A 23,282-nucleotide genomic window follows, 5' to 3' on the forward strand; every position below is an offset into this window, starting at 1 on the left:
TTGACAGCTTACCTATGGAGAGCAGAGTTAAAATATACTAAAACCCAATTCAATACAAACAGTCCAAAAAGTCAATGAAGATATTTGTGGAAAAGAACCTGTTTTCACTCCTGGCTCTCAAACCTCACCTTACACCACAAATCCAAATTTATTGTTAAACAGTAAACTGGTAAAATATAACAAAATGCTAGATGCTTAAATACACATTGTGTATATCCCTTGATGTGTAAGCTTTGGTTTTCATGGACATTGCCATGTAAAAACCTTACTAAAGACTTTGTTCTTGACTGAACTTTCGGAGTTTTGAGCTATAGCTGCTTAAGAAATTTAACAGATTGTTGGAAAGAAAGTGTCTGTTTCAGGTGATACTATAACAGCTAATTTCTTCCAGTGATTGTTCAGTTCTCGGTTCTGTAGAACAACAGAGCAGAACCAGATTTCAGTCCTGGAGAACAGAGTTAGAAAATGGGTGACATTACAATGAAATAACGACACTAGCTCATTCCTACCAATACAAGAACAAAGGAAGCTGGCACGCTGTAACGTCATCAGCCTTACAAATGCTGCTCGTGTTGCCTATTTTTTCATTCCTTCTTCATCTTTTCTATATCCCCAACTGAGAACACGATTCATTCTGCTCTGCTACTTTTTACAGAAGACCATTAACTAGAATTGGTTGCAATATTTTTCTGTGGAATGTGTTACTGGGAGAAAATGGAATTTCAGTTAATTCAAAATGTTGGCAGGGGAGTTTGATTCTGACATTTCAGTACCGAATGTGCTTGGCTTTTGGGTGACTAAAGCTAAAGCTAAGGAAGGTCTAACTTATCCTAAAATTTCAGGGATTTTTGCCCTTGCCACAGCTGGCTTTAAACCTGGTGAACATTTTCCAAGAAAGAGACTGATAATTTGCTTTTTCCTGTTTTCAAAATTATTCCATAAAATTATTCCAGAATATTTATATGGGAATTTGAATAACTGGTATGTGGGAGCCAGTTCTGATCTACAGTAGATTTGGGAATACTGTGTGTCAACCAGGAAATTATGATAACGACAATTCTCAGTCTTTTTAGCTGGGAGAATTACTCTTCTACTAACATAACACTGCATTTTGAGATCTCACTTTGTCCAATAAAGCTCATTTATGTGACTGTATGAATGTAAGGAATGCCTTCAGCTCAACGCCCATATGCAGTCCAGGTAATTCCAGCACAGAAGGATACAATAGGCATAAAAAAAGGTACAGACAAGGACAACAATTATGAAAGCTGTTGCATATCTTCCAGAAATTAAATAGGCAAGAATTGCCCAGGTTTGAAAAGACATGACTGTGATAAAGATCTCTGAATACTATGGTGAAAGGGGATAGAAAATGATTATTCTGTGTTTCTTATAATGCCAGAATTAGAGGGCATTTAATGAGGTTACAGGCAGCAGATTAAAAACAAGTAATGCAAGAGAAAGTACTTTTTTTCATAGAGTGTGTAATCAAATTGTGGCTCTCAGTGCCAACAGAACATTTCAGAGACTAAAATAGAAGCAATTAGAAAAGCTGATGGAGGGTAGATTCATCAGCTGATTTTAAACATGTTGAACTGCATGCTATTGTCAGCTCAGGAAGCCACTAATCCTTTGTTGCAGGAGTCTGGGAGAGTGTACCAGCCAGAGGTCTCGTAATATTTTTTTGTGCTCTCCCTTGTGTAGTATTCCCTATGGATATTGTTGCAGACAAGTTGTTGGGTAGATGGGCCTTTCAAGAAAAGGTCTGGGTTTATATTCTTATATGGGAGACATTGGAAGAGGAGATCCAGGATGTTATGCAGGTTGAGGGAAGTAATGGCAGGAAGAGAATTTGAAAGTCATACCAGCACCAGGAGGACATAGTGTAATGCATTGGAAACTTACTGTTGATGCATGGACTGGACGTCAGAGTTGGTCTGGGGGAGGAGGTGGGCTGTCTTCTGGGAGCAAGCATACAAGGTAAGGATTTTAGACTGAAAAAGGTACTGGCTGGAGCAGGAAAGGCTGTCTGGTGATTCTTCATTGGGGGACAACCAAAAAGGTAGATTACTGCTGAAATATCTCGGCACAAACAAGTTTCATGTGATCTTTCACAGAACTTTCCCTATTCCTAGGAAAAAAAGAACATGTGGACCAAAGAAATAAATGAAGACCCAATGATTGGCCAAGATTAGTGTTACAAGAAAGACTTGGGGGTCTTTCATGATCTTGATGGGGAAAACACTCTGTTGTGTGTTGTTAAGTGGTTGAGTCCCCATCCCTGGAGGTATTTAAAAGATGAGTAGATGAGGCACTTAGGGACATGGTTTAGTGGGTGGTGGTGTTGGGTTGACGGTTGGACTCGATGATCTTAGAGGTCTTTTCCAACCTCAATGATTCTATGATTCTATGATTCTATGACTCTACCTGAGTACCTGGAGCACAGGCATTGTGGCATTAAGTCTGAGACGTTGTTAATAACAGCTTTAAGCAAAAGGGATTGTTTACATTTTCTTACATGTAGTATCCCTCCCTGGTTTCAGTACAGAGGCAGAGAAAATTAGATAATAGTACTGAATAAAGGAACTATTCCTGTAGGTCTACACAGACAAATTATTTTCTCCACTCTATATATGAGCATATCACGTACTTTAATTCTATTTTACTAGCCTCCTAAGATGTAAGCATGTGTGAGATGCACAGGCTAAGTGGAACAGAAACTGAAGTTGAGGACCACTTTGATTCAATATTTTCATTAAAGACCTTAGTACAGAGGAGAAAAAATTATATCTGTTGATGACACAAATCTGGGAGTTGTTATCAACACAGCAAGAGCCAAATGAGATAAAGCAAGATGGAGTGGCTTTCAGACCACATAAAATAGAAGTAGGGTGAAAGGATAAGTAATGTCTGCCAGGATTAATTGCAGGTATTCCTGTAATAACTGGAAGCTCATAATTTAGAAATGACAGAAGAAGAAGAAGAGATAGAAGGGTACTGACTGAGAAGTGTGTGATTGTAGCCATTAATGTCATATGAAAAAATCAAATGTAACCACATGAGAAATGTTTCTGATAGATACAGGGAAATAAACAATGTCATTGCATAAGGTACTCATGGGATCATATCTGGAATACTGTGTGTAATTCTGATTATTTGCATTCAGGAAATTAGTGTATTCCTGTGACTGACAGCAAGGTAAAGCCTAAGGCAAATACAATTATTTAATTAACCTGTTTCCTTTCCAGTGGACCATGCATCTTTTAAAGAGCATATATATAAAATATTTTAAGTGTGCCTGATGCAATAGTATGTCTTTGAGTAGAGAATATAGCACCATCAAAAATGTTCAAAGTGCTCACATTGCTTGCTGCTCTGTTAGGCTAAGGAGGCAGAAAGTGATGCAGCTTAAGAATATAGCCAAGAGGTAGAAAAGGCTGAATTGCCATCTAGTGTATCTCTCGACAGATCCAGGTTGTGATTCTCAGTACCTTTTCCTGTTTTATGTGGTGAAGGACATTCAGCCATCACCTGTACTCCTGACTTTTCTTAAAAATGTGAGAAAGAAAGTTAAATATCAATATTTGTGCAAGGGATCTTGGTTCAGCTTCGTAAACAGAGACCTCTTCTGCATTTGAGATGCCCTAGATCACCTTGCTTGGCCTCTAGCCCCTAAGTGGCCAAAGGACTTCTGTAGGTCCTGGGCCATATTTACCAATGCCATGCCGATCTATGCCATAAAATGACACTGTATTCAGGCAACCGAATTAATTACATCATGCTGAGGTTTTCATTGATTTCCCAGACAAAAACATCACACTGTTTGAAGGGAAAACTAGCTGACCAGACTAAGATCAGAGGTCTTTTTTTTATCAGCGTACAAGATGACTTTTACCGGAGTACATTCACAAATGATAAAATAAAGCTTTGCTTATGGTCCAGAGAAATATTAAAAGAAGTTTGAATAATATACCTAACGGTAATATAGTGATTTGAGTACTTGTACGAGCAAGTGAAACAGAATTGTGATTTGATTTATTTCATTTGACCCTGAAAATGTCTCTTTAAGTCCATGGAAATAGACACAATATTTTATAATTTGCATTTTTTCCTCCCTTCCCGGTTATTTCTGCTAATAGTCCCTCGCTCTGGCTGTTATTTCTTGTATAACATGCTTTACTTTAATTGCTTTCAGAAAATCGATATAATCCTACAGTGCACAGATCCAGTTAGACCGCTTGTCCTATGGTGGCGGTGAAAGAACAAATACTGCTTTTATTTCAGTTGTCTGTCTGGAGCTGTCAGAGTTTATTAAGCTGCACATGAAAACGGTGGTGTTCAGAAACACTTGCAGCAGTACAGGAAGCCAAGTGCAATGCTCTTCAGCCAAAGAGCTGATTTTGTTGATAACTCTTGATTTTGTTATTGGCAATCTTCAATTCCCTGTCACAAAGTCCTGTGTTTGGCAGCATGTGGCTGGTCAGCTCTGAGCTTCATAAACCTTAGGTGGTCCTCCCACAGTGACAGCAGCCTGGCGATGTGTCAGGTAAGAAGTAGACCTGTTGTCACACATGAGTTGTTACAGGGCAGGTCATACAGGTTGCTACTGATACTGTTTACTTGCTCCAATACACCTATAAATACTTCTTCCCAGTTTTAGGACTGAATATTAGATATTTATTTCTTTCTTTTCTCTTTCTTTCCTTTCAGGTATTTGCCATGGGAAATGCTAAGCTGGATAATGAGTTATGACAAAGTGCTTAGCTTCGTTTCTCACCTCTCTTTCATGAGTGCTGGATACATTTACAGTTTCTGACCCATAGTCCAGTTCTTTCAGGTCTGAAGACACCAGAGTGTTAGAGCAGTTGATTTGATTTTCCATTTATATTACTAAGCACTCTATTATCAGAATACCAACAAGATGACTTGTGCTAGATATCCCAGACTCTAATAGATTCTTCCCCCAAATGGACTCAGAGCTTCTCCAGCTCTCTCACTAACACACAGAAACACTCAAAAATGCTCTGAAATTTCACACTGCTGCTTCTCCAACAATACTAACATCACCATCTGAGGTGAGAGAGCCCAGTTTGGAGTTGGAGCCACATCTTCCTCTCATATTGATACCTTTATAGATTGCAGGCTGATCCCTCCTTCCATACTCCGAGTTGCCTCCTTCATTACAAACTTGTGGTCAGCTGGCAGTATTTGTAAAAGGATGTTTCTATAAGAACTTCATATATTGCACCTGGCTATTATGATGAACAAGAGACTTCCCACTAAGATCTTTGACTATGGGTTCAAAACTGCAACTGTCATGTTTTGGATGACATGGACACTTGTATTTTTGCAGGTTATGTTAAGCCTTTGTTTCTGTAAGCATGTTATCAAACTGAGCTGTATTTTGCTCTTATTCTGTATTATTTCAACAGCATTATTTCCAAATGAGATATTCTTACAAGTGGTACATATGCAGTAGGTTCTCCATGGAAGAGTTTTAGGTCTTCATTTATAAAACCTTTAGTATACTGAAGCTGTAGGCAATACAAATACTAAATACCTCCATTTCAAAGGACTTTAGAAAACACTGGGATGGCTGAAGTCTTTGAGAAGCCTACACAGTAAATCCTGGCTATGCAATGCAAACGTGCAAGTGTGTCAAATTTAAATTTCTGTGTGTATGTGCGTGCCTGTGTTGCATTACATACAAGGCTTGCTTTATTGCTGATTATGTCTATGGACAAAGCAGTACACAGCTGAGTAATGATGTCTTCCAAGAATGATGCATGAAATCAGGCTTAAGCTAGAATCTAGAACTGAGCTCAAAGTGAAATGAGCACAAATCCATCTGAAATAGCAATCTAAAAAAACCTGGAAGATGGAAGGAGATGGAGTATAAGCTGGGCTAGGTAGGGCTTCCTAAGGGCAAAAGAAGAAGAGAGATGCTGCTGTTACCTGTAGAAAACTGTTCAGAAATCTACTATCAGAAGGTGCTGAGCTTCTGTTTAAATCATGGAAGAATAAGATTGCAGCCCATTATATAAATCTGCTGCTGAAACCCATCAATAGCAGTAATAATAATCTTGAATTCCGGGATAAGTAGGGGTTTAAAAATTAGCTTGAACACTGGATACAGTAGTTTATAAGGAGAAAAGAATTATCTCTTGATGTCTGTTCTGGCATTCAAGGGAGGAAGAAAATTTTTTCTGCCAGTAAAGAGAAGATTTTTGGTAGAAAAAGGAAGGATTATTAGAATCATAGAATCATTGAGGTTGGAAAAGACCTCTAAGATCATCGAGTCCAACCGTCAACCCAACACCACCATGCCCACTAAACCATGTCCCTAAGCGCCTCATCTACACGTCTTTTAAATACCTCCAGGGATGGGGACTCCACCACTTCCCTGGGCAGCTTGGTCCAATGTTTCACCACTCTTTCAGTAAAGAAATTTTTCCTCACGTCCTATCTAAACCTCCCCTGGCGCAACTTGAGGCCATTTCCTCTCGTCCTATCGCTTGTTACTTCGGAGAAAAGACCAACACCCACCTCGCTACAACCTCCTTTCAGGGAGTTGTAGAGAGCGATGAGGTCTCCCCTCAGCCTCCTTTTCTCCAGGCTAAACAACCCCAGTTCCCTCAGCCGCTCCTCATAAGACTTGTTCTCCAGACCCCTCACCAGCCTCGTTGCCCTTCTCTGGACACGCTCCAGCACCTCAACGTCCTTCTTGTAGTGAGGGGCCCAAAACTGAACACAGTATTCGAGGTGCGGCCTCACCTATTCTTTGCTTTAGGCTCAGATTTATTTTATATTGGAATCAAGCAAAATTCTTCTCTATCTCAGAAAAAGCTATGAATTTCTCAGATACTCTGGAAAATCAAGACCTAATCAATTTTAACTGCATATAGCAGATCACTACCTCCAGGAACTGTGAACCTTGGCTGAGTAAATGTCAGTGGCATAACTGATCTGTGACACTGGAAGTGTGTGGTAAACCAATATTGTCTTAATTGTCTACTATATAGTAGTCAGAGAAGGATGGCATATTTAGCTTTAGCATAATTTATAAAAGTTTAACTAGTTCATTAATAAATTCATTGTCTGCAAATCGTTAAAAAAACCCACTCGAGGTTTTCCCATACTACTAATCTAACTAGGACATTCCTGGTGGAGACTGCATAACGGGCTTTGGTCAGACCCATGAGTCGCCATGCTTAAGTGTTAATATTGCAGAGACCCAGAGAGATCATGGCATTAGGGTTCACCATCCCCGTACAGCGTCCAACAGCCACAACCGGGCGGAGGACGCAGGGGTTAAGTGCCGCTGGTTTGCAAAGCATGGTCTGCCCTTCTCTTGGCCGCTGCAGTATATCTTTGTGGCAACCACTGTTCATCATCACACATCACCTCGAAGTAGTGAATGAATTGCAATGGTTTTACAATGTGATTTGGAAGCAGAGAAAGCAACTCTTTTTGTACCACCTGAAGCATTTTCCTGACCACAAGTAACGTGTCAATACGGGGTGGATGGTGCTGCTCCAGCGACTGTAGTGCCCAGAGCCGGCTGGCTGCAGAGGCAGCACCACCACGGAAAGGGTGAGTGAGCCCATAACCTCCTTCCCAGGGCCTCAGAACAAGAGTGGCTGAAGAAATGAAGCAGATGTAGTGTCACGACAGGAAGGTTTCAGCATTGACGCATATGCCAAGGGCTGGCGTGAGGGCAGACAGTTGCAAAGCAATACCAGCAACTGCCTTCAGCCAAGTCTTCACAACATAGTCACAACATGAACGGTGTCATGTTGCCTTTTCTAAAACAGGCGATGCCAAGCCTCTTCTGGCTTTGTAGCACCTGGCAACACTGATTGATCAATATCCCCATCCTCGAGGACATTGCAATTTCCTTGCAGAACAAAGCCTGTAAGAGAAAATGCTTGTTGAATGGGAGCCTTCGTTAATGGCCACACACGGTGTTCACCTGCTGATGCGTGGCTTCACTGCACATTGCCGTACGCTTACGTGGCAGGGTCAGACTGCTCTGTGTGGCACAGAGAACTGGGAGGCGGTCAGTAGTATGCAAGGGTGAAAGAGCGATCAGTGTCAAGGAAGATAAATCCCCTGTGGACTGTCACAGACAGTGGTGTGGGTATAACTTCGCCCCAGAGAGCGGGTAGGCAGCGGGCTGTGGTGGTCCCTGCTCCTGCTCTTGCCACCCTGCAGCAGCCGTGGGCTGCTCCTAGTGCTTGTTTCTCCATGGGGGACCTACAGCTGGATTTTTTTTTTTTTTAATTATCTGGTTTAGGGCTCTTTACAATTTTTTTGAAGTGTGGAGCAGCCCCAAAAGAGAGAATTTGTGATGCTTAAACCAGGAGAGTAGTAACACCCAATTCACTTTAAAAATAAGTTTGATACTTCCGTTAAGAGAATTTTCATTGCCACAGCTGCTGTTGTTTCCTATGCATTTCTAAATGCTACCTGAAGGGTGCTGAGACTCATTAGTGCTTCATCTCGCCTTTCCATTTTGATGGCTCTTCCTGGGCATCTCTGGATGGGGTACCAGTTTGCATGAACCTTCAGGCTAACGCACACACGTGTGCCCAGAAAGCCCAGCAAAGACCCGAGCCCCACAGACCCCAGAGACCTGTTGAGGCTTTGGAAGGACCCCAGGGACATTGCAACACATACCAACAGGATAGGTGAGCAATGCAGGAGGCTCGCCTGCTCCCAGGCAGCGTTCTGCTGTGCTGCTCCTCCCGGGTACAAAAGCAGTCATTTGAAATAGACACTGAGCTCAACCCAAACCTTTTTTTTCTGAAAGACACTTCTCACTCCACTGTCCCTCCTCTCCAAAAAATGTTTAATGCTACTGTATTTGTTTGATTAAAGAGGATTCAAGGAGCTACTACTCAGAGGTCACTGCAAAATACAATGGTGGATTTCACCACTATTCACACATGAATAGTGCAAGATATTCTTTACAACCTCTGTTGCTAATGAGTGCAGGCAGCTCAACTCACTCCCCAGCTCGCTGCCCAGTGAGAACTCCTCTGCCTGTAGCAGTGCTATCACTCATTTTCTTCCCTTATGTAAATAATTAATGCCATGAAAATGCATTCCTTCTTTAAGCCGTGTGCTGCAATTTTCAATGTTACTCCATACAGTTAGGATCTTAATTCCTTAATTAGGCCCTGACGTAGTCAATTTTGAAAAATGTGGGAGCTCACTTAGAAATGAATAGACGAGTGAAATCATAGAATCATAGAATCATTGAGGTTGGAAAAGACCTCTAAGATCATCGAGTCCAACCGTCAACCCAACACCACCATGCCCACTAAACCATGTCCCTAAGTGCCTCGTCTACTCGTCTTTTAAATACCTCCAGGGATGGGGACTCCACCACTTCCCTGGGCAGCCTGTTCCAATGTTTAACCACTCTTTCAGTAAAGAAATTTTTCCTCACATCCAATCTAAACCTCCCCTGGCGCAACTTGAGGCCGTTTCCTCTCGTCCTATCGCTAGTTACTTGGGAGAAAAGACCAACACCCACCTCGCTACAACCTCCTTTCAGGTAGTTGTAGAGAGCGATGAGGTCTCCCCTCAGCCTCCTTTTCTCCAGGCTAAACAGTCCCAGTTCCCTCAGCCGCTCCTCATAAGACTTGTTCTCCAGACCCCTCACCAGCCTCGTTGCCCTTCTCTGGACACGCTCCAGCACCTCAACGTCCTTCTTGTAGTGAGGGGCCCAAAACTGAACACAGTAGTCGAGGTGCAGCCTCACCAGTGCCGAGTACAGGGGCACGATCACTTCCCTACTCCTGCTGGCCACACTATTTCTGATACAGGCCAGGATGCCTTTGGCCTTCTTGGCCGCCTGGGCACACTGCCGGCTCATGTTCAGCCGGCTGTCGACCAGCACCCCGGGGTCCTTTTCCGACAGGCAGCTTTCCAGCCACTCTTCCCCAAGCCTGTAGCGCTGCATGGGGTTGTTGTGACTCAGTGATTGCAATTTAGGCATGCTTGCAAATTCCTCCTCCCTCCCCACACACCTCAGTAGATGGTGTGGTGTAAATGGAGAAATGGACCTAGAAGAAAATGATCTTAAAAGGAGAAATGTGGCGGAGAAATGCAATAAGAAGTAAATATGTATGTAAAAGCTAGGAAAACAAAATAGCTATGAAAAAAAAAAAAGGAGAGAAGGATCCTATTATCCAAGGCTAAAGTATACAGAACTATTCAGAACTATTTTAATAGCCTCAACTGCAGAGGTTAGGAAAGCAAACAGGTGACAAGGAGAAGAACAGGCAGTAAGTGAGGAACAGCCTGTCCCATGGTGAGACTATTCCACAGTCACATCAGACTGAGGAAGAGTAATGGGGAGGATGACATAAAGACAGGGAAGGCTGCCCTCCTCGTGAAAGGAAACCAATGCTTTTATCTTTTGTGCAGATTCATTATTTTTTAATGCAGCTTCATTTGCCATTCCACACAGAAAAATGCTATTCATAATTTAACTCTTTTTTTTTTTTTTTCTGTGCATGGTCCTGATTGGGTTGAGCTGAATTTTCTTCAAATTTCTCTGTAGCAACTTCCACCAAATATATGCTTTATTTTTATTTCTATTTAAATGTGGACTTCTTTGTTATTTACTGAACCATCAGACCAAGACAATCCTTGATTTTTTTTTTAAATGGCTCATGACTGCAAATTTTTTCAGTTTGATGCATTTGGTGACCATTTCTTCTACAAAGGAAGTTTGACATAGATAATTCATTTTTACAGTGGTGAAGACATAAAGATTCTTTTCTTGGCATACTCAGAGAAGAAAAAATGGTCCAGGGGAAGTACTTGGGTGAGATGAAAAAAGAACTAGAGAATGAGGTCCAAACAGGTGAGGCTTCAGCCAGTGAAAAGTAAGAGTAATATACCACAAGCCCCAGGGGATAATAGAGCAATGAGGACCAAACCACATCAGTACATGAAGAGAAAACAAGGACAACAGAATTCCCAGCACAACTGGCTGCTTTCAAAATGGTATTGCAAGTTAGGAGATGCCAAAGAAGCAATCAGTTTAAAGGCTTTGTGTGTGATCTGGAGAGTTTGATGCAGCACTTCATGAAATCTTGTCCCAAGAGCTGACTTGCATAATGGTAAAATACCTTAAGCAAAGTAAGGGCCAGAATACGAATCCACTTGCTAACGTATAGTAAGAGGTGTCAGAAGTTTTGGTGCCTTGGGAACAGACTCATTTTTCCCTCTGGCTTTGCCAGTAGAGCAGCAGGGAAGTTATCTGCTACCGGAACCATATCTGGGCCCTTTGTAATTCCTTACCCTGCCTATTTACTGCCTGCTCGTTGCCAGGAGGCAGAGAAGCAGCCCTGGATGGCTGGGTGGCTGCAGCAGCAGGTGATGTGAACACAGTCCAAAGACATCACATGCTTTGACATCGATTCTTGCACCAGGAGAATCCATATCACTTAGTCTGATCTTCATAACTCCGTACAAAAATCCTTATCTAATAGCTTTTCATCAAGACCATATTTCTCTTCTCAGTAGAAAACACCTTACAGAAAGAAAGCCAGGCTTGGTTTAAAGCTATTGGCATGGAGCTCTCCAGGTTCAATTTCTTTTTTCTAGAAAGCACCCTCATAAACACGCTAATCCAAAACCTGTAGTCCAGCTGGATAATTTCTGCATTAGCTTAACTGCAAGATGACACTGGATCTTTGGGGAAAAAAATAAAAAAAGAAAAAGATAAAATGCAGCCAGTCTGTGGTCTCAACATGGGGAACAGCACTCAGATCTGTCAGTTGTTAACCTGGAACATTTAATTGTCCTTCACTGCAGGACTGGAGTAAACCCAGGAACAGCCTGAAGCCCTGGTAGGGAAATGATGTTTCAGGCTTTTTATTGCAAAAAACCTAAAATAATAAATACTGGAATATTAAAACCGTGTACTAGGAGCTATTACATTAGCAGGTTTAATAACTTTCCTCAGATATTACTTTGTTGTAATTTGTAAAATGACCATGACCACATCAGCAGTGTGGGTGACTACTGTGTTAGTGAGATATAGCTATTGCAGTGCACATTTGCTGTCACCATGGGCTCACAGATAATAAACATAATTACCTCCACAGTACCAGACAGTGCTTCTCCTCGCATAAATTATTTTGCAATAGCATGACCTATCCTCATGTGGTGTGCTGTGCTGCCATTGTATGTTGTGATCCTATTTCAGCACCATATTAGCTGCACTGTATCAAAGCCATGCAACTGTTGAATGCAGCTCCTAGAAGATTTCAGCCATTTATTGAATTTCAAAGAAGGAAAGACTCATTTCTTAGCAGAGCTTCAAGAGGGTCCTTGGGGTTTTGTCTTGGTAATGTTGTGTAATTTTTTCCCTATACCACGTTGCATAGGCATGCTTATAGAATCTGATTTACACTTCTAGATTTACACATATATCTGATTTACACTTCCACCCCCTCTCCTGGGACAGTCTAGGCAGCTCTACAGGATTGATAGACAGGAGAGTATCTCAAAGGCTGCACTTTTCTGTCCAAAGCTGCTCAGATGTTTAACACCCTTTGGCAATAGCCCTGAATCTGGGGGAGTAAGCTCAGTTCTTTCAGATGGCAAGAGTCTTTGGAGAAACAGCGCTGCATCAAACATACTCAGCTGGAAGTTGAAGAGCATGGTCTTGCACACAATGCATAATATCAGCAAGCTCTTAAGCAAATGTCAGGTTAGCCTATCTCTGGGAACACAACTGCTTTTTGGAGCGTCCTTTCTTCCCTGCTTCCTAGTATTACTTCCCTGCTTCAGACCGCTCCTCCCCTAGTTCCACCAGCAATATCATTTTCCAGAGCTGAGATGGACAGATGCACCCCTATATTCAGTCTGGGGCAAAGCCTGTTTCTAGCAACATAATCCTTATTTCTGATAAAGGAAAGGTAACAGCACGTGTCTGACTCCTTATATCTATGTAATACTAAATCTTTGGAGAGACTGCAGGGCCGCCTTGTTCGTTCTCTGTGAGTGAGTGATCCGTCTCCTTTTGATCTCCAGTCTGATAACCATCTATTTCCTATCAGCATCACTGGTTGTGCACCAGGATTTACTTGCCAGTGGCATGAGACATGGGGAAAGCTTGTCTTCCATGTCTGGATGTTGACTGCCTTCCCGCAGAACTGCTACCAGGCATCTTGGTAGGATCTGATCAGGAAGGTTTGCATGTAACCTGTGCTGTGCCTCACTGGGCAACAACTCTGTGTAGTACACAGACTTGAATAGAGAAAAGAGACATCACACTTACCCTTGAAGGACTTCTAAGAAGAGCCCTTTGCTTCAAACTGCCTGGTCTTCATCACAGGACATGCTCACAGTTTGTGCTTCTCTAGTGAATTAAATTGTTTGTACTCTTCCTTTTATGTCTCATGGGGTTTTATACACTTGATTTTTGCTTTGTCTTTTAACATTATTGTTGAGAGTACAAGGCTTCTCAGCAGGCTGCAAAAACTCTGCTTGCATAAACAGCCCAGGCCCCTTCAGTTCAGCCTGTGAAACGGCTGTCTGTGTGTTTCTTTGAGTGGTCTGTCTTCATTGTTTAAATTGATAAGCGAAATCCTAGTTCTTCAGAAATTACGCAGGTGTGAAATTATGCATGAGCTATAGAACAAAAGAAACAAGGCAAAGAAAAGTGGAGGGGGAAGAAGTAGTGATTTACTATGCAGGGAAATAAATGGCATTTTAAATTGTCATGAAAACTGTGAGATATTTATTTGATTTTCCTTTGCATCAGCATAAGCAAATACATATTCTCTGACCAGTAGCAATGGGCTCATGGTGGGTTCACATCTTTTCTGCATTTCATCATGACAGGAAAATTAAAAAATAAACCTGAAGAGAACCTGAGACATAATATCATAGAATCATAGAATAGTTTGGGTTGGAAGGGACCTCTAAAGATCATCTAGTCCAACCCCCGTGCCGTGGGCAGGGACATCTTTAACTAGATCAGGTTGCTCAGAGCCCCGTCCAACATCAAAGCATTCTGAGGGGGACCGAACACCATTGTAATAATGAAATGTGAAATTTGTGCTGTAACTACAGTAATTTAGTAGATTGTGTCTGACAAAAGACTCAGATATTGACCTCAGTCCTTCCTTTGATGTTCTGGTTACCAAATATATCTACTGTGGCAAGAGTTACAGGATTTAACTTGCAAGTCTGATATAAAAATGAAATTGGAGTTTGCCCTGTAGTTATAACTGTGATAGGAGGGATTTGCCTGTGTGCACTCCCAGTCTATTTTGTCACTCATTCCCTGGGGGGTTCCGGGAACTCCCCAGCCAGTCTCTGCATCAACAAGACATGGGACTGGTTTGGTTCAGTGGACTGATGTGCGACAAATTTCTCGGCTGATCTCCTACTGGCTTCACTATGAAGCATTTGACCAATTTCAACAGCTGCTTTCCGGGGGGGGGGGGATTTTGAACAGCCCTGCAGATTCCCCCTGGGCAGCTGCTGCTGTGCATAGACCAACTGATAGACACGGCTGCTTTGCCTTCGTGTGCTGAGTAACATCCTGGGTGGTGACTCTGGCCTTCCCAGAGATGCCCTGAGGCTGTTCCCACAGCAGAATTGACCAAACTGTACATAAATAGGATGCCTGTATGGTCAGTAGAAACTGTTTCTGCAGATGCAGGAATGGTCACATAGGAAAGTCCTTTGTACATACTTAAGATAGGAAAAGCTTTTACACTGTTGAAGAAAATCAGTAGCAATGGTTCTTTCTTGTGTTGGAGTGATTATGTAGGACCATGGCCCAGCTGGATATAAAATATCCCCATGGCTACAGTTTGGGGTGTCTCACCTGATCCAGCTGAAGATGCTGCTGCAATGACCCTTGCAGACCCCCATCACCAACCAGACAGCAGCTGATCATCCTGTCTGAGAGATTCAATTTCCCTTGTGAGTATTATCCTATGTAGAGATCTCAATAAATCAGTATATCTAAGAAACATTCTCTGTGTTGTCTGCACCACTATGACAGAAGCCTTATCTTCACATGTAGAAAACTAATAAAGTCTTTATGGTGGAACCCTAAAAATAACTGGTATCTTTCAGAGATGCAATAATAATCTTAAAATAAAAAATTTTAAAAGCCTTAGTAAACAGTAGTGGACGCTTTCCTTCCTCACAAGTTGTTAAGCAATCCTGTAGAGTTTTATAGCACAGCTATAGTTCCCGAGTAAGTCTAACTACTAATGATACGTTCTCTATAATTTCTTCTCACATTAAACTTCACAGTATCTTCCCATACAGTTGGGATGAAATTCATATGCTACCATTCTTTCAGCTCTCAGGAAACTGCTACTACTTTAAAGTTTATCACCCCTCCAGCTGAGGAAAGGCTAGAGGCCTGACCATAATGGATAAAATGAGTTTGTATGAAGATAATACAGTAGGTATTAGCAGTTGTGACACAGATATACATTGTTTTAGATTATTTCTGTATTAGTAGCAATAAACATTGGCATACTGCACTAATGTCTTAGATTCTCACCAGCTGGAACAACGCTAAAGGAAGAGGTATATTGAACTTAAAAATATACAATTATTTAGGTTTTAATTTAGAAGAAGGAAATAAAAGAGAGAGAACTGGCATGGAATCAACTGTGCAAATTTTCCTATATGATACATTTGCACAATTTTAATGTACAGCCAGTCTAAATAGATGTGAAGAGGCTTTACGGGCTTTTCTGGTGTAAAAGGGCTCACAGAAGCCTATAGTGCTGTGCTGCCGTTTCCTCTCCCAAGCAGGAGAACTGGAGACACCTCTCTGTGTTAGTCCAGGTTATCCACAGCTGCTGTGGAGAGTCTGTGAGGAATTTCAATGAACTTTGATGTCTTCAGGAAAGAAGACATTCAAAGCTTTTTTAAGTTTTTCTCTAAAGTGATGAGAATGCTCTCAGCTTTCTGCCATTTCTCCCACAGCTTCTTGTGGCTTGGTGAGAAATAGGTCAGTTACCAACTCAGCCTTATATTTACAGGGTCACCATTGCATTTCAGCTGCAGCAGAGGCCTTCTCAACCAAAAAGCCGGTTCCTGTAACATCACGTTAAGACAAAATGTTATTAGTTATCCAAACAACATACACTACTTCCCCCCCAGCTCCCTTCCTGGCTTAATCCGATGAGCTCAAACACTGTGGGTGATCAGAGTGTCCTGCAAGTGCAATTTTTACCCACATGGGTCATATCTGGAGCCTGAGGAAGAGCGTTCCAGAAAAGCTGAGCCTTCCTAACGTGGCTGGGCATGAAATACATGATTGTTCTCGAACAGCCCCAGGCAAACCTATGAGCAAGTCTGAATCACTGGTGCTGTTTTTTGGCATCATAATAATCTAAAAGCTTTTAGTAGTGGGCACTGATTTTACTTCTTCTGCCATATTTCTGTGAGTTATAGTAATTTTTCAGATGAGAGAAACTCTGCATTGCTGGGATTTGGGGCCTGAATTTCCAAGGTGGCTTGCCCTTCTTGTGCATGCACATAGGCTTTCTGGTCATTGCTTCCTGCCAGGCCTGACCTGCTGTCCTGGTTTTGGCAGGGATAGAGTTAATTTCCTTTCTAGTAGCTGGTACAGTGTTTTGGATTTAGGATGAGAACAAAGTTGATAACACACCGATGTTTTAGTTGTCGCTAGGTAATGCTTACACTAGCCAAGGACTTTTTAGTTTTTTATGCTCTACCGACTGAGAAGGCTGAAGGTGCACAAGAAGCTGGGAGGGGGCACAGCCAAACTGGCCAAAGGGACATTCCATACCATGTGACGTCATGCTCAGTACATAAACTGGGGAAAGCTGGCCGGGGGGGCCGCTGCTCGGGGCCTGGCTGGGCATCGGTCGGCGGGTGGTGAGCAATTGTACTGTGCATCACTTGCTTTGTGTATTATTATTATTATCATATTATTATTATTATTATTTTATTTCAATTATTAAACTGTTTTTATCTCAACCCACGACTTTTTCTCACTTGTGCTCTTCCAATTCTCTCCCCCATCCCACCGGGGGCGGGGGGGGAGTGAGCGAGCGGCTGTGTGGTGCTTAGTTGCCGACAGAGATTAAACCACGACACCTGCCCAGCTGTTTTGGTACAGTTTTTGGTACCTGATGTCACACTTGAGGTCAAATCCTCCAGTGCTTGATGCACTACCCAGGGAGAACCTGTGTATGACCCAGGTGCAGTAGCAGTGAAGTGCATGGGAGGGATGCCAGGAGCTCCCCACAGTGCCCTTCACCTACCCCATCTCACTGTTTGGGAGACATGCCAAATCCACCACCCTATTTTCCCTCAAAGCAGCATGATGCACCTTGCCTTGCCCATGCCCTCATGCCGTGCTCTGTACCTCCATACAATGTGTTTATTAAAAATAAATTCCACATGCAAGTAGCAGATACAACCCTTTCAGCCTGTGCAACCTGCAGCTGATGGTACTAGGTACAGCTTGGTGGTACAGTCTGATGTGGGAAGGCAGTCTGTGTGGTTTTCCTCATTTGAGCAAAATATGCACAGGAACACAAGCTTGGAAAAGCCACCCACAAAGGACATACCTATGGGCAATCACTGACCAGATTAACCAGCAGAGTCAGAGCTGGAAGTGTGCCAGGTTTCTGGCAGGGTTATATGAGTCTTCCTACCCCTGGTTTGCAGCTTGGCAGTCATCCTTGCTGCTTTAAAATCTATGTGGGTTTTAAAATATTGTGGTACTAAGGATGTTTCCCATCTAACATACTCGTCAGCTTGACAGAGATACCCTGTGCTGTTAGATAAAATAAAGAAACCTCAGGGGCCATCAGAGCAGGACTATGCCAGAATTAGCTGGAAATGCAGAGGGAACGTATGGGGTTTAGCTACATTAATGGCTAAACCAGGCCACAGCGAGGTGCCTCTTCGCTCAGGAACCTCTGCTTTGTCCTGTCTGATGTTCGGTGGCCACCCTTACAAGTTTTAGTTTGCACGTGTGCAGTGAAGACCCAACCCAGTGTTGCTTGGGAGTTGCAACTATGAGACAAATCCAAGTTTTTGTATCAAATTAGACAGAAGTGATATGAACCCATGTCTCTGCCATATCTTAGCCACCTTCTCCAATGCTAGACTGCCTTTAGCCTCTGAATTTCTCTACAAGTGGGGATTAAATTCCCTGCTGTTAATTCAGGGTCTTTCCTGCTTTATATTGAGTGAATGTAGATGGAGAGCTGTCTATTTTCTAGTTAGGACCAACTGATTTGAGATGTGATAAAGGCAGTCTTGGCTGGAGAGACCATGAAATAGTGGAGTTGGAGAGAGGCCCCTGATTGCTGGAGGAAGGCAAAAGGTCTCCTGTCTTCAAAAAAAGGCAGTTCAGGGAACTACAGGCTGATCTGCCTCACTTAGATCCCTGGGAAAATTATTGAGCAAATCCTATTGGAGCACATTTCTGGGAACGTAGAAGAGAAGAAGGCGACTGAGAGTCACCTTTAGCACAGGTATCAAGGGTAAATCGGGCCTAACCAACCTAATTGTTTTCCATGATAATATGACTGGATTTTTGGACAATGGGAGAGCAGTCACTTACCTTGACTTTACCAAGACTTTCAAAACTGTTTTTTACAATATTCTGGTATCCCTGTTTCATTGTTATGGTCTGGATGGCTGGACAAGCACATGGGTAAATATCTGGCTGGATGGTGAGGCTTAGATGAAGATAGTGGTTAATGGGACATCTCTGCCTGGAGACTGCTAACAAGTGGAGTGTCATAGGGACTTGTCTGATTTAACATCTTTATCAATAACATCTTTATCAATAACATCTTTATCAATAACCTGGAGGATTACAGAGTGAACTCTCATCAAGTTTGCTGATGTCACCAGATTGGGGGAACCAGTCAATACTCACGAGGTCAGAGCTTCTATCCAGAGGGACATGGAACAGGCTGGAGGAATGGGCCAATGGGAACCTCATGAGATTCATCAAGGACAAATGCCAGCCACTGCTCCAGAGAAGGAAAAGCCCCTTGCAATAATACTGGGACTGGCTGGAACTGCTTGGGGAGCAGCTCTGCAGAAAAGGCTCTGGGGGTCCCAGTGCGCAGCAAGCAGGACATGGGCCAGCAGCAAGCCACAGAATCACAGAATGGTTGAGGCTGGAAGGGACCTCTCAAGGTCATCTGGTCCAGCCCCCCTGCACAAGCAGAGCCACCTAGAGCTGGTTGCCCATGACCATGTCCAGATGGCTTTTGAATATCTGCAAGATGGGTGACCTTGATACACATTGATAAGATCCCCCTGAGCCTTCTCTTCTCTAGGCTAAACAGTCCTGTCTCTCTCAGCCTTTCCTCATATGTCAGATGCTCCAGTCCCTTAATCACTTTAGGGGCCCTTCATTGGACTCCCTCCAGTATGTCCATGTCTCTCTCTTGTACTGAGAAGCCCAGAAGTGGACACAGTACTCCAGGTGTGGCCTCACCAGCGCTGAATAAAAGGGGAAGGATCACCTCCTTCCTGGCAATATTTTGTCTAATGCAGCTGAGGATAACATTTACCTTCTTTGCAGCAAGGGCCCATTTCTGGCTCATGTTCAACTTGGTGTCCACCAGAACCCACAGTGCCTTTTCTGCAAAGCTTCTTTCCAGGTAGGTGGCCCCCAGTGTATATGGGTGCCATGGGATTGTTCCTCTCCAGGTGCAGGACTTCACATTTCTCCTTGTTGAACTTCATGAGGTTTGTGACAGCCCCTTTCTCCAGCCTGTTGAGGTCCCTCTCGATGCCAGCACAACCCTCTGGCCTACCAGCCACTCCTCCCAGCTCTGTGTCACCAGAAAACTTACTGAGGGTACACACTGCCCCACCATCCAGATCATTAATGAAGATGTTAAGTGGAACTGGACCCAGTATTGACCCCTGGGGTACACTGCTAGTTTCTGGCCTCCAACTAGACTTCATGCCACTGATCACCACCCTCTGGACCCAGCTGTTCAGCCTGTTTTCAGTCCACCTTACTGTCTGCTTACTCAGCTCATCAACTGCTTCACAGTGAGGATCTTATGGGAGACAGTGTCAAAGGCCTTACTGAAGTCCAGGTAGACAATATCCACTGCTCTCCCTTCTTCTACAAAGCCAGTCATTTAATCATAAAAGTTTATCAAGTTGGTTAAGCATGAATTCCCCTTGGTGAAGCCGTGCTGAGTCCTGGCAGCAAAGATGGACAACGACAGCCTGGGCTGTGTGAACAGGGGCAGAACAAGAGATTGAGGGGAGTGGTTATCCCCCTCTACTAAGTATTTGTTAGATGACATCTGGATTACTGAATCCAGCGTTGGGTCCCTCAATACAAGACAGACTGAAAAACTGGAGGGAGTTCAGGGGAGGCCAACAAGATGGTGGGGCTGGAGCACTTGCCCTGTAAGGAAAGTCTGGGGGATCTGGGTTTGTTCAGTCTGGAGTAGAGATGACTTCAGGGGGGACCAAACAGCAGCCCCCTGTGTGTATGGGGAGGTCATTGAGGAGTTGGAGCCAAGCTCTTCACAGTGGTGCAGGGCAGGAGGCTGACAGACAATGGGCATAAAGTGAAACAGGAGAGGGTCAGACTGGATCTAAGGAGACATTTCCTCCCTGTGAGGACAGTCAGGCAGTGGTATGGGCTGCCCAGAGATGTTGTGCAGTGTCCATCCTCAGAGGTTTTTAAGCCCCAGCTGGATGAAGCCCTGAGCAGCCTGGTTTGACCTCAGAGCTGACCCTGCTATGAGCAGGGGGTTGGACCAGAGACCCCTGAGTTTTCTCCCAGCCTGAATCACCTTGTGATCCTGTGGTCCTCTAAGAACTGTGGTTAACTTCTGCACGGCTGCTATCTGTCTCCAAGGAACCCTTTTCTCATTCTTTCACCTACCAACCTTTTCTTCTTATATCCTCTTTACCACAATCCAGTGTTGCACTGTTGTACCCATCTTGGTACTCTGAGTTACATCCACTTGACAGAGCACTTGATAAATTGGAGAGTGGTTAAAGGTGGGCTGAAACCTGAGTTTTATCAATACAGGGAAGGACTCTGCTGTAATTTTTTTCACTGTGAGGATATACATAGAAGTTTGTAGAGCTTGATGTTCATACAAATGCATTTACCTGTGGGAGGGGAATGACTCATCTCTGGATTTTGAAAATGGAAGTGATGACTGGATTGTTTTTTGGAGATAGGCTTTTACACCATCTGTAATGCTGTCATGTTACTGTGAACAGACCCAAAATGCAGTCAGAACACTGTAAAATAGACTTATGTGAGAAATTCCATTGGCCATACTGTGGGAATCTTACTGATAGCAGTGAGAAATGCACTTTATATAAAAAATAAAGAAGCCTGGTACTGAGAGCCTTCTACCTGTTCCTAGAAGTTAGAGACTGGGTTTAGCCCTGAAAACTGAGGCTTTATCTTCTTTCTGACATTCTTGCTAGCATTAATTCATGTAACCGTTCAAATTTCATTCAGCCTTGCAGAATCCTTGACCTCAAATGCACCTCTATCAATGTATTTGCTCTGCATTCTAATATTCTGCTCTAAGGAATGGATTTTCATTCTGCCAGCTTTCATTTTTTTTAGCATATCTCCTTGTTCTTGCATTACAAGAGAGAAGAAACAGAGGTTCCCCACCTACATTTTCTATCGCATTCTTTTATTTAGTATAGTTATTTCTCATCTCCTCTTATTAATCTCCTTTCTAACGAAAACAATTCCACTCTTTTCAATCTCCCTTTAAATGTTTTTTCTGTGTTCTTAATAATGATGCCCTTTTCTTGAGCCCTCTATAATTCTGTGCAATTTTTCTCAAAAAATGGTGGCTGGTATTGTAGAACTAGCAACATAATTGCATTACTTTTGCAGTATTCTTCCCCGGTCCATTTTTTTATGCAGTCTGACATACCATTTGCTTTTTTCCAACACTGTGATGCATTAAGTAGAGGTTCCAGTAATCTATTTGTAATGATATGCAGCTTCTTTTCCTTAGGTGATAAAGTCAACAGACTCCTAATTCAACTGTTGAAGGAAAAGTAGTTTTGTGGGTTTTTTTGTACTTACCAACTTTACATTTCACTTATCTGTATAATGTCTGTTCTGCATTCTAAAGTTCTTTCTCCGGTTTTCATGTTCTGAATGGCCTAAATAACTTTATCAGATTTCAGATTTTTGTGGACAGATTCTGTAGGTAGAATTCTGCCAGTTCTTTTGTATCATTCTTGTTCCGTGATAATGTTTTTTTATTATGCATAGTGAGACTTCAATTTTGGTTTTCTTGTGCTGGGAATGTTATATTCCTCCTAAAGCAGGCAGACCTACCAACTTCCTCCAGTTCCTATTTTCTACAGATTCACCCACAAATAATACAACTCACAGACTGAGAAAGGAACAAAGGAAAGGAGCTAAATGGATTTCCAGCTCAGTTTCCTGCATTTTCAGATTGCCATGTAGTAGATGTTAATTCAAGAGTTGTCTATAAAAGCATCTGTTCTCCATTTCTTCTCCCATCCCGCCACACAAAAAAACCAGCAAAGACCAAATTTAAGTTTGTAAAGCTTTTTAAAGTTTGGAATTTTACCTGTAGTGCAAATAAAAATTCTGAAAAACATTCAGATACTGAGCAGCCCCATTCAAAGGCATTGTTAGCACACTGTGACATTAATAATTTCAAAGTACACCTTACAAAGTGAGAACCCCCTCCCCTTTTTTTTTTAATTGATAGCTGTAGTTCACTAGAAAAAGAAACAAGAACTCACTTGATAGTTGTGGAGGGTTCCTGCTCTATACACCTAATAATATGGGAGAAGATTTACTGAGAAACTTCCTTTTCTTCCTTCTCCCATGCTCATAGATCAAAACACCCATGGGAGCAGAAAAGTATGGCAACGTGGCAGTGTATTTTTTTGATAATGGAACTAACTCATCACTGAAAGCAGGACAATGGTATTAATGCAGCCTTCCCCTCAGACTGGGAAGCAGGACCTGATAACAGAACATCATGCTGCCATGGCTCTACCATTTCTCCTATCTAAGATTGCGTGTATAGGGATAACTCCTAAAAGACATTGTGTGGCACTATGCAGACATCACTGCACATCACCGTAAAACTGGAGTCCAGGAACTCCATACTTTATCTAGGAGACAGTATTTCATTTGTGAAGACTGATTAACATATCTTTTAAAAACAAAATAATATGGTATATTCCTGAAAGAATTCAGAGGTCTTCAGCGTGTTTCTCTT

Source organism: Aptenodytes patagonicus, chromosome 1, assembly GCF_965638725.1.
Source record: "Aptenodytes patagonicus chromosome 1, bAptPat1.pri.cur, whole genome shotgun sequence".
Classification (NCBI taxonomy): domain Eukaryota; kingdom Metazoa; phylum Chordata; class Aves; order Sphenisciformes; family Spheniscidae; genus Aptenodytes; species Aptenodytes patagonicus.